This window comes from Monodelphis domestica, chromosome 1, assembly GCF_027887165.1.
Source record: "Monodelphis domestica isolate mMonDom1 chromosome 1, mMonDom1.pri, whole genome shotgun sequence".
Classification (NCBI taxonomy): Eukaryota; Metazoa; Chordata; class Mammalia; order Didelphimorphia; family Didelphidae; genus Monodelphis; species Monodelphis domestica.
Genome location: NC_077227.1, coordinates 76,155,353 through 76,172,268, shown reverse-complemented (window position 1 = coordinate 76,172,268; position 16,916 = coordinate 76,155,353). Strand labels below are relative to the sequence as shown.

At 40.7% G+C, this 16,916-nt stretch overlaps 1 long non-coding RNA gene across 1 annotated transcript; it reads left to right on the top strand.

The window, feature by feature from the left end:
• Positions 1–12,379: 12,379 nt before the first annotated feature.
• Positions 12,380–16,153, top strand: LOC103100106 (uncharacterized). The gene is made up of 3 exons (XR_460235.2): positions 12,380–12,531; positions 12,838–13,001; positions 15,941–16,153. It is a non-coding gene; the product is annotated as an uncharacterized LOC103100106 (long non-coding RNA).
• The last annotated feature ends 763 nt before the right edge of the window (positions 16,154–16,916 follow it).

Here is a 16,916-nt window from a genome sequence, read left to right as displayed (position 1 = left end):
TACTCTGCCCCCAAATCCCACGCTAAATCCTGGCACACAGAAGGTGCTTAATAAATGCTTATCAATGGGCTCACTCTCTGATGGCCTAAAAGAGCAAATGTGCTTCCATGGACAAACTCACGAAGTTCTTGTAATAAAGAAGGACTTAGGTCCTTGGTGTCTGGGGGATGAGTCCCTGGCCCTGAAAGAGTTACCATGAAGCAGATCCTAGGGTTTTTGTTCCAATAAAATGCTTAGCTTGAATTCCAAGAACTGGAACAACAATGATAACTGATAAAGTCATCAGAAACACAACTTAGCTGGGTAAACTATATTTATCTGTTAGCAATTTGGCTAGTCTAAATCCCAGGATCTTCATTTATCACCAGAAAAAATGTCTCATTTTAGAACAATAGTGCTGGATCTGTCAAGTGAGCCCTTGTGCTAAGCTTAGATTTCTTGGTAGACAACAGTACCAATTAAGGAAAAGAAGGGACCCAGAAAGAGCTGCTTTTCATCGTGAGGCTGCATTGTTCTCTGCTGATAACACAGAACGTGATGGCACATATATGGGCTATCTAAGAGAAATGGTACAAGGAAATTACCCAGCAAGAGACAAGAGCTTCTACCCCAAGCATCCATCCTGATGAAGAAGCCTTTGGCATCAAGAAAAGAGAGGTGAAACAGAGTTTAATGTTCTCATTAAAGAATCAAGCCTTTTCCCTTCACCTCGGGGAAATGTCTCAGTTCGGAGAGTTTCCTAGATTGTAAGGAAGAGTCAAGTTTCAATTTATTAACAAGTCTGAAAAGCTTGTCTTCCATTTGCAACTGCTGGGATGTGTTAGAACACCCAAGAAAGCAATTTGTGAGGGGAGCATTAAAGCAAATTCCGGGGAGCAAAATAGGGTGGAAATCGTTGGTTACCATCATTCTCAGCCATCTGTATAAAGCAAGAAAGTCATGGCAGAGGGGACAGCAAACTGGCCTCAAAGTCAAGAAGATCTCAGTTCAAGTCCAACATGACGTTCAAAGACCTCCACAATTTGCCTACAACCTGCCTTCCCAAATAACAATAATTCCCCAAAGTAGTTAAACTATTCAAATTCACTCTGCCTATTTCCATTGGGCTGGAATCAGTTACTATATTTTGCATAGTTATAATTCTGAATAGTACAAATGCAAAATGTAAGTTCTTCAGGGGATTCATTATTTATACTACTAAGACCTAGATATTATTATTATTATTATAAAATTGCTAACCTTTCTTTTGCTTTTACTTTGTGCCAAGCATTTTATGTGCTAAGCAATTCATAATTATTATCTCATTTGATCTTTATAATAACCTGGGGGGCTGGATGGCATATTGTCCCCATTTTATGGATGAGGAAACTGAGACAAATAGAGGTGAAGTGACTGCATTGACCAGAAGCCAAATGGCTAATAAGTGTCTGAGGCTGGCTTTAAACTCAGGTCTTTCTGAGTCCAGAGTTGATGCTTTATTCACTGTGTTTCCCAGCAAATACTTCTTTATTGAAAGGCAGTATGGCAGGTAGGAAGGTAGTATGGCAGGTAGAGTACTGGACTTAAGAGCCTGGAAGTCAGGAGTCCAAATTCTATTTCTGATATTATTCCTGGGTGATTCTGGGCTTAAACTTTTAGTGCCCCTAACAACAAACAACTCTTTTGAGATTATAACTACATGTATAGCTAGAGAAAGTTACTGGCCAGAAGCTCCTACATAGATAAACTCAAAGGTCTAGTCAGTAAGAAATGTGTGTATATGTATATATAGCAAAACTACTTCATAAGCCATCAGCCATGTCCTATGGGGACACATGTAGGAACCAGAAAAGCAACTTAAAGTAGAGATATAACTAAGGTAGGATAAATGGAGCTTTATCCCAAAGTGCTGAAATTTATAGGGTGCTGAGAACATTTTCAGTTCTGAATCAATGTAGAAATAGATTCTTTCAGCAATGAGTTGGTAAGAATGATTAAATGAAGAAACTACCAAATGAGAATTTTCCTTCCCTCTGTAGTTGTACCCTAGATGAGTTCCAACCTCGCCTGGCTTCATCCTGCTCCTCCCTCCCATCCATAGTAGTGGCCTCACAATGGTGCAGTCCCTTCTTATAGCATTGCCCACAGAATCAAGAAAATACTTTGTGCTGCTTACTACATGCATAAAAAAGTATTACTGATAGCTCGGGCTTATTTAGAGTCAGACAGCCTGGGTTTTTGTTCTGAGTCTGAGACCAATAAACTTATTATAAAAATTAGAAAATCATTTTATTTCTCTGGGTCTCAGTCTCTTCCCATTTAAAATGGGAGAATTGGGGAGCAGCTGGGTAGCTCAGTGGATTGAAAGCCAGGCCTAGAGATGGGAGGATCAAGGTTCAAATCTAGCCTCAGGCACTTCCCAGCTGTGTGACCCTGGGCAAGTCACTTAACCCCCATTGCCTACCACTCTTACCACTCTTCTGCCTTGTAGCCAATACACAGTATTGATTCCAAGATGGAAGGTAAGGGTTTAAAATAAAACAAAACAAAAAGGGAGAACTGGATGAGGTATCCCAGGTCCAGCATTCTCTGTTTATTTTTCATTTTGTGAAATTGGGTTATTTCATATTAAATCCACAGAGAAACAATCCAGAAAAAAAAATGGAGAAAGTTGAATTCATTTTAAAGTTTAGGGACTGGATATCGACTAGAGGAAGTTGAGAACTCCATATTAAGCCATCTGACCTAGGTTCAAAGTATTGCTTCAAGTTCCAGCATTGGCGCTTACTAGCTCTGTGAGCTCGAGCCCCCATCACTAAAATGAGGTTTAGGAAAAACAACTTCATGGGGCTGGGGCTGGGGGTGGAGGGTGGAGCCCACAGTTAACTCCATAGGAACAATGTTATGTTATAAATGAACATTTGAGCCAAAACCATCACTTCAGTGTTGTGACATGGGGCTTGCCTATACTGTATGATGGGCATTTCAGAATAATGTTATGGGCTGAGGAAATGCTATATGCAGTCGGTCTGCCTATTGCATCTAGTAGGGGAGGAAAGGCAGATACACACCTACAATACTAGAATTCAAGGGGAAATGCGAAACACAGAGAGGTGCAAAGTCCTATGGAGAGTTTGGATTTCTGTACTCTTGCACAGATTACAAAGCACTTTTCTTATTAACAACCCTGTGAGAAATGAAAGGCAATTATTATTTTTCCATTTTGTTGTTGTGTTCACTTGTTTCACTTGTTCACTTGTTTCAGTTGTATCTGACTCTTCAAAACGCCATTTGGGGTTTTCTTGGCAGACACTGGAGTGGTTTGTCATTTCCTTTTCCAGCTCATTTTACAGATGAAGAAACTGAGGCCACAAAGTTAAATGACTTGACCAGGGTTGCACAGCTAGTAAGTGTTTGAGGCCAGATTTAAATGTAGATCTTCCTAGCATTCTATCCACTATGCTACCTGCCTGCTCATTTTACATATAAGCAAACTGAGGCTCAGAGTTGCCTGAGGAATGGCAGCATTGGTGTAGTGGATAGGACACTGGGCTTGCAATTAGGAAGATCTGGGTTCAAATCCTCCCAGGCACTTTCATTAGCTGTTTTCCCAGAGATTATTATTTAATCTTTCTGTGCCTCAGTTTCCTCATCTGTAAAATGAGAGCATTGGACTGGATGGTCTCCAGGGTCCTATCATTTCTCCTTATTCACAAAGCTGGGACTCAAACCTAGACCTTCTTCTGGATTTTGGTTAAGTGCTTTCCATCACACCTCACTGAGGTAGTGAGACCCCAGGCTTTCTTGGCTAATAAATAGTAGCCAAGAAAAGATATTTGGAAGGAATAAATCCTAGAACTTGGTGCCTATGGACATATCTAGGGCAAGTGGAGGGTTAGAATCAGAGTACACGACTTTGGTTCCCTAAGCACCCAACCTGCCATATTTATCAGAGAAAAAAAAAGAGAGATTTCCCCAATTTAACAACTTTAAATCCCTCCATGGACCGGGGATGGGTTCTCTTTAAAGCCCATCTGATATAGGCAGGTCCCATCAACAAGCCTGGTTCAGTTAATTCCCCATTTGCTAATTGAGGGCAAGGACCAGTCATTCCCCCTTTATTTCCTCCGCACCCACCAAAGGGTCTTGCACATAGAAAATACCCAACTGACTTCCGCAGTAGCTTCCCTTCCAGTGAATCCAGCCAGCACCGTGCCTTAACTGTGCCATCTAGTGGTGAAATAGGGAACCTGCAGCACAGTACTGCTTGAATCCTTAAAGGAGCAGAGGAGCTTAGCTTTGCAATTGGAAGGCTCCCTCCAGATCCCTTTGTCCAAACCTTAATGATTTGCCCTATTGTTACAATTCTGCTCTGACTTACGTTCTCAGGGCCTTTCACTTGCTCCATCCTTCTGGTCAAAATAAGAGAAGGAAGTCTTTCAGGCCAAGGGCTTGTGAAATTTTATATTTTTATTGTATATTGAGTAGAGATGTACACTAAAAAAATTATTCCTTCTTTTTTAGGGAGATTATCCAGTATTCACCTTTGGCCTCATTTCAGGTCAACCCAGCATTACCATGATAATAATTTAATCATGTGGGGCAGCTAGGTGGCTCAGTGGGTAGAGAGCTGGGTCTGCAGACTGGGATGCTGATCCTGGGTTTAATTCTGGCCTTAGACACTTCCAAACTGTGTGACCCTGGGCAAGTCACTTAACCCCCATTGCCTAGCCCTTATACCTCTTCTGCCTCAGAACTGATATTTAGTACTAATTCTAAGGCAAGCATTTTTTAAAAGTTAATAATGTTCAGTTCCACGCAGTTCAAAAACCAGGATCCCATTAAATATACTTTGTTCATCCTTCATCTTTGAAGAAGACCAATGGTATCCTGGGGTGAATCTTGACTTTTGTGTGCATTGCATTAAAGTGAGGCAGTTGCACAGCCATTAGCCTGACTCTCTCTCCCTGAATCACTGAGGTCCAGTGGCAAGACAAAAGTCAGAACTGGTGATGACTCAAGATGCAATGGATGACCTTGGCATCTTTGATGTCTGACCAAACTCTAAATGCTCCACAGAGATAATATCAGTCACTTTCATGCCTGTCAGAAGAAATTATTTTCGTCTGCTTTTTCCACCAGAAATTGTGACTGGGGTAGACACCCCTAACACACACACACACACACACACACACACACACACACACACACACATATACACACACATACCACTTACCAACAGGTTTGAGACTGTCAGTTACCTTCAACTTGGTTTAGCCCATCTGCTCAAATGGTTTTATAACGGTGTGGTTGCTGTGCATGCTACAGTTTCCTGGAGACAGAGTAGCTGGAAGGGTGAAAGGTGGACACCAATGATAGATAAGCAGCCTTGAAAAGGACTCAGCAACCCTTGAGAGATCCTATCCTCCCTGCATCTGAATAACCAGGGATGCTTCTGCTCTCGGCTCCGTCTCTTGTGATTTGGTTAAAGGACAATGAGATTGACACAACAAATGAGAAATTAGAGAGGCCCAAGAAGTAAAATTACGTCTCCTCAGTCACACAAGCAAAGCATTTGAATCTAGGTTTCCAAATTTTCGGCCTAACTTTTTTTCCTCTTAACAGTTAACTATGACATCTACCCATTAGCACACAAATGAAACCAGTGGGATAGGCAGGCAATGAGTCCTTCATTCTCTTAGCTTTTTGCTCTTCTCCACTCTTTGTTCTAACTTGTTCTCATTCCTCACTTCACGATGATTCTCTTCTCTGCATTTGTTCTTTGTCTTACTTTTTCCTTCTTCTTCATCCTTTTATTCTCATTTCCGTTAGTCTACATGATTATGAGAGGGAACAAACGTTGTGTATGTCCATGCTGTGACCTGGGAAGCATCCTACTCTTCCCTAAAATGACACTGTGTGTGAATCCCTCTAAAAGCTTTCTGTACACATGTCTGGGTAGAAAGAGAAACACCCGATTGACTCTCTCAAAATCACTAGTTAACTCTGTTCCTCCTTCATTAGTCGAAATCGGCCAAATGGATTGAGAAAAACCCAGGAATACTGTAAAGGGGCCAAAGGACAGGACCTTGAAATAACAAGAGGACTGTCATAGCCTGCATACCAGGTTAGATTGAAGAACCCCCCAAAATAGAAGATTCTTTTAAAGTAGGAATCTGAAATTATCCAGATTATTACCCAAATGCCTCCCTGGAATTCTCCTGCAGAGCTAGAGTTTTGCAAACTTGGAATCTTTTGAACTTGGCAATAGCACGTCTTGGCAGATTGCACCCAATAAATTGCACACGCGGTTTTCTCCTTGAGCACAGGGGTATAAATTTATTGAACACAAAGGATTAAAACATACAATAATTACTTTGGGGAAACATTAGAGATCTACTGGAAAAAAGTTCATCCAGGATAGTTTGGTTTCTCACTTGAGGGTGAGGGATTGACTCAATCAGCCTTGGAAACTAACATAAGACTACACTTCCCTTCTGAAGAGAGATGCTCATTCCCCTCCCTTTTCCTTTTCTTTCTTTCTTTTCTTTTCTTCTCTCTCTCTCTCTCTCTCTCTCTCTCTCTCTTCTCTCTCTCTCTCTCTCTCTCTCTCTCTCTCTCTCTCTCTCTCTCTCTCTCTCTCTCTCTCTCTCTCTCTCTCTCTCTCTCTCTCTTTGCTATAAAGAACAAGTTAGGACAGGAAGTGGGGAAGAACAAAGAGCTAACAGAGAATGAAGGACTCATTGCCTGCCTATCTCACTGGTTTCATTTGTGTGCTAACGGATAGATGTCATAGTTCAGTGGTAAGAAGAAAAAGAGCTAGATTCAAAGTCTGGAAACCTAGATTCAAATACTTTGCTGTATGACTTGGGGGAGTCATTTAAGTTCTTGAGTCTCTTTTCAAAAAATAATTCCTGGATTGGAATAGGCTCTTATAAGCACCAAGGCAGGCAGGCACTACTAATAATGCATTCGATTGTTGAATTTGTAGTTTTTTGTTTGTTTGGGTGGGCGAGGGGGAGACTATGAGGAGAAGAAGTCTCCAGGTTCACCAGATATGGAAGATATGTATCCTCAGAAAAGTCCATCAATTTGGGGAATGTCTCAGAAGTGTGTAGAGTGAACATTATTGAAACTCAGTGCATGGCACTAGGGGAGATAATCAGAAACTTTGCCTAGTGGTCAACTGTTAGACCAGTATGAACCAAAGCTACTCAGTTTAATTTAATGGGACTGATCCAACCCTCACCTCTCTTCTAACATATGGTCTCACATCTCCAACTTCCCACTGGACATCTCAAACTGGGTGTCCTGTAGATGCCTTAAAATCAACGTATCCAAAGCTGAATTCATTATCTTTCCTCCCAAATCCTCGTACCTCCAAACTTCCCTATTATGTGAAGTGATTACCATCCTCTCAATCACCCAGGCTCACAATCTAGGTGTTATCCTCAACTCTTTACTCCCTCATACTCACCATATCCAATCTGTGTCCACATTCTATTGATGTTATCTTCATGTATCTCAAACATGCTTCCTCTCTTCTCACACCATCATAGTATGTGGAAGAGAAAAGATAAAATAATGAGGAAACAAGGGTTCAAGCCATGCATGCCAATTGCACAACAAAAGGGGACCAGGCCTTCTCAGAATTTAGAGGATATATTGTATCCAGAATTTAGGGGGATTTTGAGTTTTATGCATTAAAAAAGTAATCAAGAAAGGCTAATTAATTAAAAAAACAGTTAAACAGGATATAAAATTATATAGTCATTTCTAATTAGAGGAAAGATTAGAGATGTTCCTGGTGGGAAAGGGGAGAGCAAAAAAGGCACAATTCCCTGAAATCAGAAAAAGAGTTGTCCCACTCCTTGTCAAGTATTTGTATTCAATCAAAGGAACGTGGAAACAACAACTGACCAATTTGGGGCTGGTTTTCTAATAAGACACATGGGTCGCCTGAAATATATAACTGTGAGAAAACTCCTCCCATTGGTCTTCCAAACTCACTGGGTTTCTGGTCAGTATAATCTAAATCTAATCTTATTGAAGGGTCTCTAAGCAGCAGATCTCAGTGATCCAGCTTCCCTGTGACACTGGGCTAGGTTAAAACAATGCAATGAAGTTTTCTCATAATTCCCATAATTGGAAAAAGTTTTCTCACAGGTCAGAAATTGGACTAGACTCATAATTGAATAGAAAGGGAATTGAGTTAAATCCAGAATTGAGTCACAAGACGATGTCAGGGTGATTCATTCAATTCCCACTGGTGTTGGCCTTCATCAACTCATACCTGGATATTGCAATAGCCTGCTGATTGGTCCACAGCTCTCCCTACTCTGATCCATCCTCCAAGTAAACTGACAAATTGATCTTCCAAAAGATCTGACCTTATCATCCCCCTACTCAATAAGCTCCATTGGCTTATTACCTCCAGGCTCAAATGCTAAATCCTCTTTTGGATTTCAAAACCCTTTATAACCTTGCGCATTCTTACCTTTCCAGTTTTCTTACATATCTTACTCTTCTCCACATACACATTGATCCAGTGACATTGGCCTTCTTGCTATTCCTTGAACATGACACTGTCTCTAGTCTCCAAATACTTTCTTTCTTTCTTTTAATTTTTTTCCAGATCACATTAGTACAATTTTTAATAATTATTTTCTGACATTTTGAGATCCATGTTGTCTCCCTCCTTCCCATTCCTCCCCCAGATGACAGGTAATATGATACAGGTTGCATAAATGTCATCATATGATACATATTTCCATGTTCATCATGTTATGAATCAAGACACATATTGCTTACACTAGAAAGAAATTCAGGGAGGAAATAAGGGGAAGAATGGTGTGCTATCTCTAAATGCTTTCACTGATTGTCTGTCATGCCAGGAATGCTCTCCCTCCCCCTCATCTCTACCTCCTAGATTCTTCTTTCAAGTCTCTGCTAACATTCCAGCACCTGCAAAGACTTTACCAATCCTCCTTAATTTTAGTGCCTTCCCCCAAAAGTCCTCCCAATCTATCCTATGTTTATCTTGTCCATAAACAGCTGTTTGCACACTGTCTTTCCCATTAACTCCATAAAAGCAGGGACTGTATTTTTGCTTTCTTTGTATCCCTGGTGTTTAGGATAGGAGAAACAAAATAGCTCCTAAATAGATATTTAATAAATACTAGTTGTCTGACTGATTTGTACAAAAAAATTTTAGGAACTCTTTTTATAGCAGTTAAAACCTGAAAACTAAGGGATGTGCCTCAATTGGAGAACAGACAATAAACTATGGTGTATGAATGTAATGAAATACTATTGTGCGATAAGAAGTGATGGAGAAAGTTTCAGAGAAACCTGGAAAGACCTCTATGATCTGACACAGATCCACATGAGTGCTACGGGGAGAACAATTTACAAAATATCAACATTTCACAAATAAGTAACTGTCAAAGATGAAACTCTGATAGCAGCTATGACTTCAGAGGTCTCATGATGAGATACATTACTCGCCTGAAGATAGGTGATGGACTCAGATTGAGACATAAATGGTCATTAGTGTTGAATGACCATGCTTATTTTTGCAAAAGAGTTTTGTCTTTTTTTGTTAATAAAATTTTTTAAAAAAAGAAATTGTGCTTCAATAATGGGAGCTGCCCCCAAATAGAATTTTCTTGGTTTCCATTCTTGAGGGATGGAGTCACCCTCTGCACTGAACTATAAACTGGAATCTTCGCTGTGGACTCACTCTCTTTCTCATTCTCTTTTCCTCTAAAGCCATCCTGAAAATACACAGAACTAAGAAAAGACCTGGGTCTAGGGCAAATGAGTTTCACGAAACAGGAGCTATTAAGGGAAGCCCCTTCAGTAAGAAATAAAGGGAAGCTATTTCTGTTCTCACATATATGGTCCAAGAGAAGAGTTTCTTCACAAAGTCAAGCTCCTGGACCTATCGTTGGAGAGGCAGTGGTGAAACCATGTAATAGTCATAAAAAGGGGGATCACAGCTAAATAGTGAGAGTTCTTGGGTTGCTTCTCGGCAGCTCCAAGTTTGAATCCTAGAATTCAACCTTCTATCTTAAGAAGAGAGATTTCTACAACAGCCTGGTTCTAGAGTCTAGATTTCTAGCCAGAAAGGGGGGATTTCTGGGATAGTGCTGAGCTTAGAACTTCCTTCACAAGTAATCCCAAAGATATAATTGGGGATGTAGACTCTAAACGATCACCCTAGTGCAATTATCAATAATATGGAAATAGGTCTTGATCAATGGTAAAACCCAGTGGAATTTCGCATCAGCTATGGGGGTGGGAGAGGAGAGGAATGAAAGAACATGAATCATGTAACAATGAAAAACTATTCTAAATTAAATAATTAAATAAAAATTTTCAATGCCAAAAAAATAAAATAAAAAAAGGTAGTCCCCAAATTAAGGATTCCATGATCTGGACTATTAAAAGGAGGGAAATTTTTGGAAGACTATGCCTCTTGGGGAAAACGATAGTATCAATACATGATCCAAGGTACTAGGAGGAGCAGCATCAGGGAAAAGTCATGACATGGGGGAGCAAGGGCTCTCGACTTTCCTCTCCACTATTAACATGAATTACTCATATGGTATGCATCCAATGGGAACAGGAGGATTTCTTGTTTAATAGTTCCAAGTGAATTTCCCTTTAGAGGAAATGCAGTCTATCAGAATAATACTGTATGACTGGATATGTAATATGGATCTCTGTGCGGGGGAGAAACTCACCAAAATGTGAGGAGGTTCTTTCTAGGAAACTCAATTTCAATTCTTTTTCTGGGGAGATCTAAGCCATAGGATGACACGGAATCTATGGGGCTTTAGGAACCTTAGGAAAGTTAGGACTAACTAAAGATGAAGGAGAATTATATTCATTACTCATGGCTAGTATGGGCCATTTTACAATATATTTTCTATATTTGTTTATTTGTCCCTTAGTCCTTTGCATTTTCTATATTTTCTATGGGATAACATAAATATTATCCCACACTCAATAAACGTACTGTTACCTCAAGTTGCTGGTAGCATTTGAGTGGAAGGTACCCTTTTTATCCACAGCCACCAAGAGCTAGACATGAACTATATTTGAAGACTTTCCCAAAATAAACTCTGGGTAACAAAATAACAGTGATTTGGGGGGACGGCCCCACAGACTGGACTTGAATCATATAAAACCAGTGTTTGGGACAGGGGGGTGTCCTTGGTCATGGGTTATATGGTATAGGCCAGGGAGATTCATAGACCTTAGCCAAGAAATATCTTTAAAGGCAGTGAGTCAAAATATACCAGGTGATGATTAACTACCAGGTGCAGAGTACCCTCCTAAATTAGACGGGTTCCCCTACCTTCAAGGAGTTCAGAGATAATTTAGCAAACAGAGACTTGGGTGCTAGAATAGTTAATGGATTTGCACAGTGCAGTTCCAAATTGCTATCTAGAATGGCTGGACCATTTCACAACTCCACAAGTGGTGCATCAATGTGTCTGTTTTCCCACAACCCCTCCAGCATTTGTCATTTTCCTTTTTTTTTTGTCTTTGCCAGTCTGCCGGATATGTGACAGAAAGAACCTCAGAATTGCATTAATTTTTCATTTCTCTAATTATTCTCACTTTAGTATTTTGAAATCTTTATGAAGAATGATAGATGGGCTGTAAGAGGTGACTCAGCGGATTGAGAGCCAGGTCTAGAGACAGAAAGGTTCTGGGTTCAAATTTGACCTCAGACACTTCCAAGTTTTGTGAGTCTCACATTTCAAGCTCACAAGAGAGGTACCCCTGAGCTGATGTTGAGGGAAGAATGAACATGGACTGTGTCTCAATAAGTAGGCTTCTGGGGAATTATGAAGTTCACTTGTCCTCAGGACTTGACTTGTGCCTGAGCCCCTAGAAGCCCTACTTGTCAGGCAGGCTGACTGTCTCTGTTGTTTAGCCAAGGCTAAATGGCCAGCCTAGCCAACACCCTCTCTTTCTCCTAAACTGCTATGATTTGAATCTGACTGCAAGTTTCTTCAGAACAAGGTTGTTTATTAGTTCAAATAACAAAGGGGGGAGGGGGAATAGGTCTGTGGGAATAGGAGACCCCACAAGTTGTCTCTTGCTTTTTCAGCCAAGTCAAATGGCTCAGGCTTCAGCGCTTCTTTCTCCTTCCTCTCTAATCATTAATAATCTAATCACTAGAGTCCTTCTTGGGAAGATAAAGGGATGGGGTGGGTCTTTGGAGTGTCCCTGTGAAGTTCAAGGGATCAACACCCTTCAGCAGCAGTTGTTATTTTGCTCTCTTTAATTGATGATCTAAAGATATGAGGAATCTTCTGTCTTCAGGGCAAGGGCAACGGAGGCAAGGCTCTATCACCAAAGGTTGGGATCTAGAGCTTCTGTCCTAGCCCCTGTCTCTCCCGAGTTCACAGGGCAAAGACCCCTTCTTCAGCTCTCACTCCCATAAGCCCCTTCTGCTGCTCCAACTGCCATTCCCACCCCTGGCAACATTCTAAAGTGATGGTTCCTCAGTCTCAGTTTTCCTTTCCACACTGGGTAAGTCACTTAACTCCCATTGCCTAGCCCTTATGCCTTTTCTGTCTTGGAACCAGAAAGTAAGGGTTTGTTGTTTTTTTAAAGAACACATATTTGTTGTTTACTCCCAGACTCAAACAGTCAGAAGGAATGTTTTTGAAGGGAGTATTTTTTTCTTATAGTTTACTATTTATATTAGAGTTTGCATTCTAAATTTTGGATGAATCAGTACACCTGAACTTATCACACAAGATACTATTTAGCACAGGATCAGGCACATAGTAGGTGCTTTATAAATGCTTTATGAAATATATCTTGTCTTCGCAGGTTTAACTGAAGTGAAGTGGAATCAAGGCCACAGAAGCATGTCTGTTGGGTTATTTCTGTTCTAAGGGGAGCACAGTATCTTGACACAAAAGGATTCTTGGAAGTCCAAGGGATTGACTGTATCACTTACCTTGCTGGAGCTCCACCCAATGCATTGCGAGAGGGTATAAACTAAGATTGTGTCCCACAGTCTGTTGGTTGCCAGGTTATTAAAAGCAGTAAAATAGGGGGCAGCTGGGTAGCTCAGTGGATTGAGAACCAGGCATAGAGATGGGAGGTCCTGGGTTCAAATTTGGCCTCTGAAAATTCTTAACTGTGTGACTCTGGGCAAGTCACTTAACCCCCATTGCTTAGTCCTTACTGCTTTTCTGCCTTGGAACCAGTCTAAGACAGAAAGAAAGGGTTAAAAAAAGAGCAGTAACATGACTTAGGCAACCAAGGAGAAATACAAGTGCTCAGAAGTTGTTGTCCAGGTGGCAGCTATCACTGCCTTTCCAACCCAAATCCATCACTCCTCAAACTCCCCCATCTCCTCTCTGCTCAAGAGTCTACTTTCTCTTAGTACCTCAGCAACACTCTAAGCTGCAGAACAGGGAGGGGCTGAGATGGAGGCTTTAGTAAAAGAAATCTACCTGTAGGGACTGCAGGTTCTTAAAATATGGTATAGGGGACCCCTGGGGAACCCTTGGACCCTCCAGGGGATCTATAAGGTCAAAACTATTTTCATAATAATGCTAAGAGGTCTTAATTTCCAATATAATATATGTCAATAGATATTAAGATACATCTTATGGATAATTATATATTTCTATTAACTTATTAATTATATAATTAAATGCAAATTATTTTATTATATAATTAAATATGTGTATATAACTAATATATTATACAAATAATATAATTATATACATTTATTGGTATATAACTTAACTCATATAGGTAAAATAGGAATCAATCTATTGATAATTAACTTATTAATTATACATAATTAAGCTCTTTTGGAGAGGAAGTCCTCATTAATTTTTTAAAAACCCTTCCCTCCAAGGCAGAAGAGCAGTATGAGGTAGGCAAATGGAGTTAAGTGACTTGCCCAGGGTCACACAGCTAGGAACAGGTCAGATTTGAACTCAGGAAGATGTCTTCCTGACTCCAGGTCTTAGCAGGGGAGATGACAGGTAAACAAAGAACTATTTTATAAAGTAAACTTGGCCAAGTATGTAAGAGAGATAAAAATTGCTTTGAGCGATTAGAGTAGTGATGGCAAACCTTTTAGAGGGGTGGGTGATGTGAAAAATGTCCTCAGCCATGCAGTGTAGAGGGAGAAGGGAGCAGCCTAGCCTGGCCCTGCATTCCTCTTGCTTTCTATTAATCTATTCTGGTGAACTCTATGCTGGGATGACAAGTGCACGTACCCATAGTCAAGGCTCTGGGTGTTCCCTCTGGCACATGTGCCATAGGTTTGACACCACGGGATTAGAGAAATAGTAATCACTTCTGAATGGGAGCTTGGGAGAAGGATTCACTTTGTCACTAACATCTGGGCAGAATCTTGAAGTATAGAGGTGGGATTTCTAGAGATGGAGGTAGGGCAAGGAAGGTATTACTGGTACATAGAATGGTACAGGCAAATTTGAGAGAGAAATTGATTCATAGATCAGGTTCAATATATTATTTTTTTAAATCCTCTTTTTCTTAGAATTAATACTAAATATCAGTTTCAAGGCAGGAGAGTGGTAAAGGATAGTCAATTGGGGCTAAGTGACTTGCCCAGGGTCACACAGGTAGGAAGTATCTGAGGCCAGATTTGAACCCAGGATCAGGATCATAGTCTCCAGGCCTGGCTCCCTATTCACTGAGCCCCCTAGCTGCTCCTACATTATTTTTTAATACATCATCTCACAATAATTTGATAAGATCCATATTTTAATGTCCATTTTGCAGACAAAGAAACTGAGGTTTAGAGGCCTCAAAAAAGACCTAGTCTCACTTGGGAGCAGTAGAAATGGAAAGGAGGCCACAGATATGAGAACTATTGAAAAGTCTGATCAACAAGCAGCTGTTTGGAAATGGTGGGTGAGGGAGAAGTCAAAGAACGTTGACCTGCAGGGTGAACTTAGTGCAGATTGGTTTCCACCAACCGACTTTCTCATGAGGAAGAGCCAGAAAGGGTGTAGAAAGAGGAAGTTGAAGGTGAAGACTCCTTTTCCTTAGGGCTAACCCTGATCAGACAAGTTAAAGCTACTGACAGAGTCATCTGAGATTCCGAGCCATACAACAGAGTTTGTATGCTCTATTCTATGAACTTTGCTAAAATGACTGTCCTAAAATGGGACGGAATTTAGATCCCATCATTCATACTGTTGCTCCCTACCACTCAGTGAATAAAATCTTACTTCCTGGCATGACATCTGAGACACTCTGTAGTATAATTCCTATAACTGTCTTCCAGGCTCATCTTTTTCCTTTATGAGGATAAGTATGGTATCGTGGATTGATATGGCAGATTGAGTGCTAAGCTTGGCGGCTAGAAGAGTTGAATCCAAATCCTCTAGCACATTAACTGTGTGACCACCAATAAATCATTTAACCTTTCTAAATTTTAGTTCTCTCATCTGTAAAATGGGGGCAATCTTGTTATAGGGTTATGGTGAAGTTCAAATATGACCATGTATTTAAAGAACTAGATAAATGGTAGCTATTATTGTTACCTCGCACTTTGGCCAAAGTGGACTATATGCCATGCCAAGAACCTATCCTCTGAGCTTGGCTCTATAAGATCTTTCCTCTATAATTTAATTAAGCAGCTTCAATCAGCTTATATTCTTTGTTTAATGTCTCTTCGTGGCTTTATATCCTCTGTATGCAATCCTATTAGATATTAATTAAGTAACTGTGTCTGAGAATCAATAATCAAAGCGTGAGTAGAAGAAAAAAATCCCCCCTCATACTTTGCCAAAGGGAGTTTGTGCATGCCTTCATTGTTCTGGAATGTTTCCAGATGTTCCAGAGGCTGTGGATTTATGATCTCTCATTTAGCTCTAGAATAACCTTGGCTGTCTTTAGATCACCATCTATGCAACAAAAACTACTATCTGCATTCCAGGAAGGATCAGCTGCCCTACCTTCAAGATGCCCCACCAGGGGAAGGAAGAACGAGCTTGGCTAACGCCTTTTGGGGTAAATGTGTGTCATCTGGCTCTTTTGCACAAATTTGATTACCCATCAGCTGATAAGCTCAGGAGTCTCTCAGACCATGCTTTGTGTCTCTGGTGACCCTGACTCTGTGATCTGTATGCCCACAATAAATTCAATTTTGCCCTGATGATTGTTCCCAGTATTTTCTTTTGCAATCTCCCCCTTCCTTCTCAATCTTGATGGCTGAAGGCATGCCAATTGAGCAGGGAACATAGTGGCTAAAAGACTATTTCTCACCCTCCAGGGCTTTGGAAGTGAGCCCACTTTGCCTAGAAGGGTGCCAGCAGACATTCGGGTTGTGTTCATAGGTCTGGTGCTCACCAACAGGAACCTGTCCTGTTCAGTTGCCCTGGAGCAATGGCATCTTTCATTAGGGGGTTAAAATTCTGAACTCAGCCTTCTCAGATAAAAAAGATTTCCTGGGATTTTTTTTTTTTCAGCCCAGAAGTTGGATCCAGAAGGACCTCTGGGGCTAGACATCTTCTAAGTGAGAATTTGTAGTCTGGCTTTCTATGGGAAGGGGAGGACTCTGGGAATTGGGGGGGGGGGTGCTACATGGATGAGCATCTAGGAGCCGGCAAGGATAAATGGTGCCACTTTGGTTTGTAACGTAGAATGCATGTAGGGCAGCAATATGAAATCCGTCTAGAAAAGGGGTTGGTGCCAGATTGGGAAAGGCTTTAGAAGACAGAAGAGTTTGTACTTTATCACTGAGGCACTAGGGAATCACTGATGTTTTTAGAGCAGGAAAACAACACGGTCAGGCCTGTGATCTGTAAATATTATTTTGGCAGCTGTGTGGAGAATAGAATGGTAAGAAAAGAGACTGGCTGCAAAAAGACCAATTAGAAGAGAGATTTTAAGACCTAGGGTCCACAGAACTC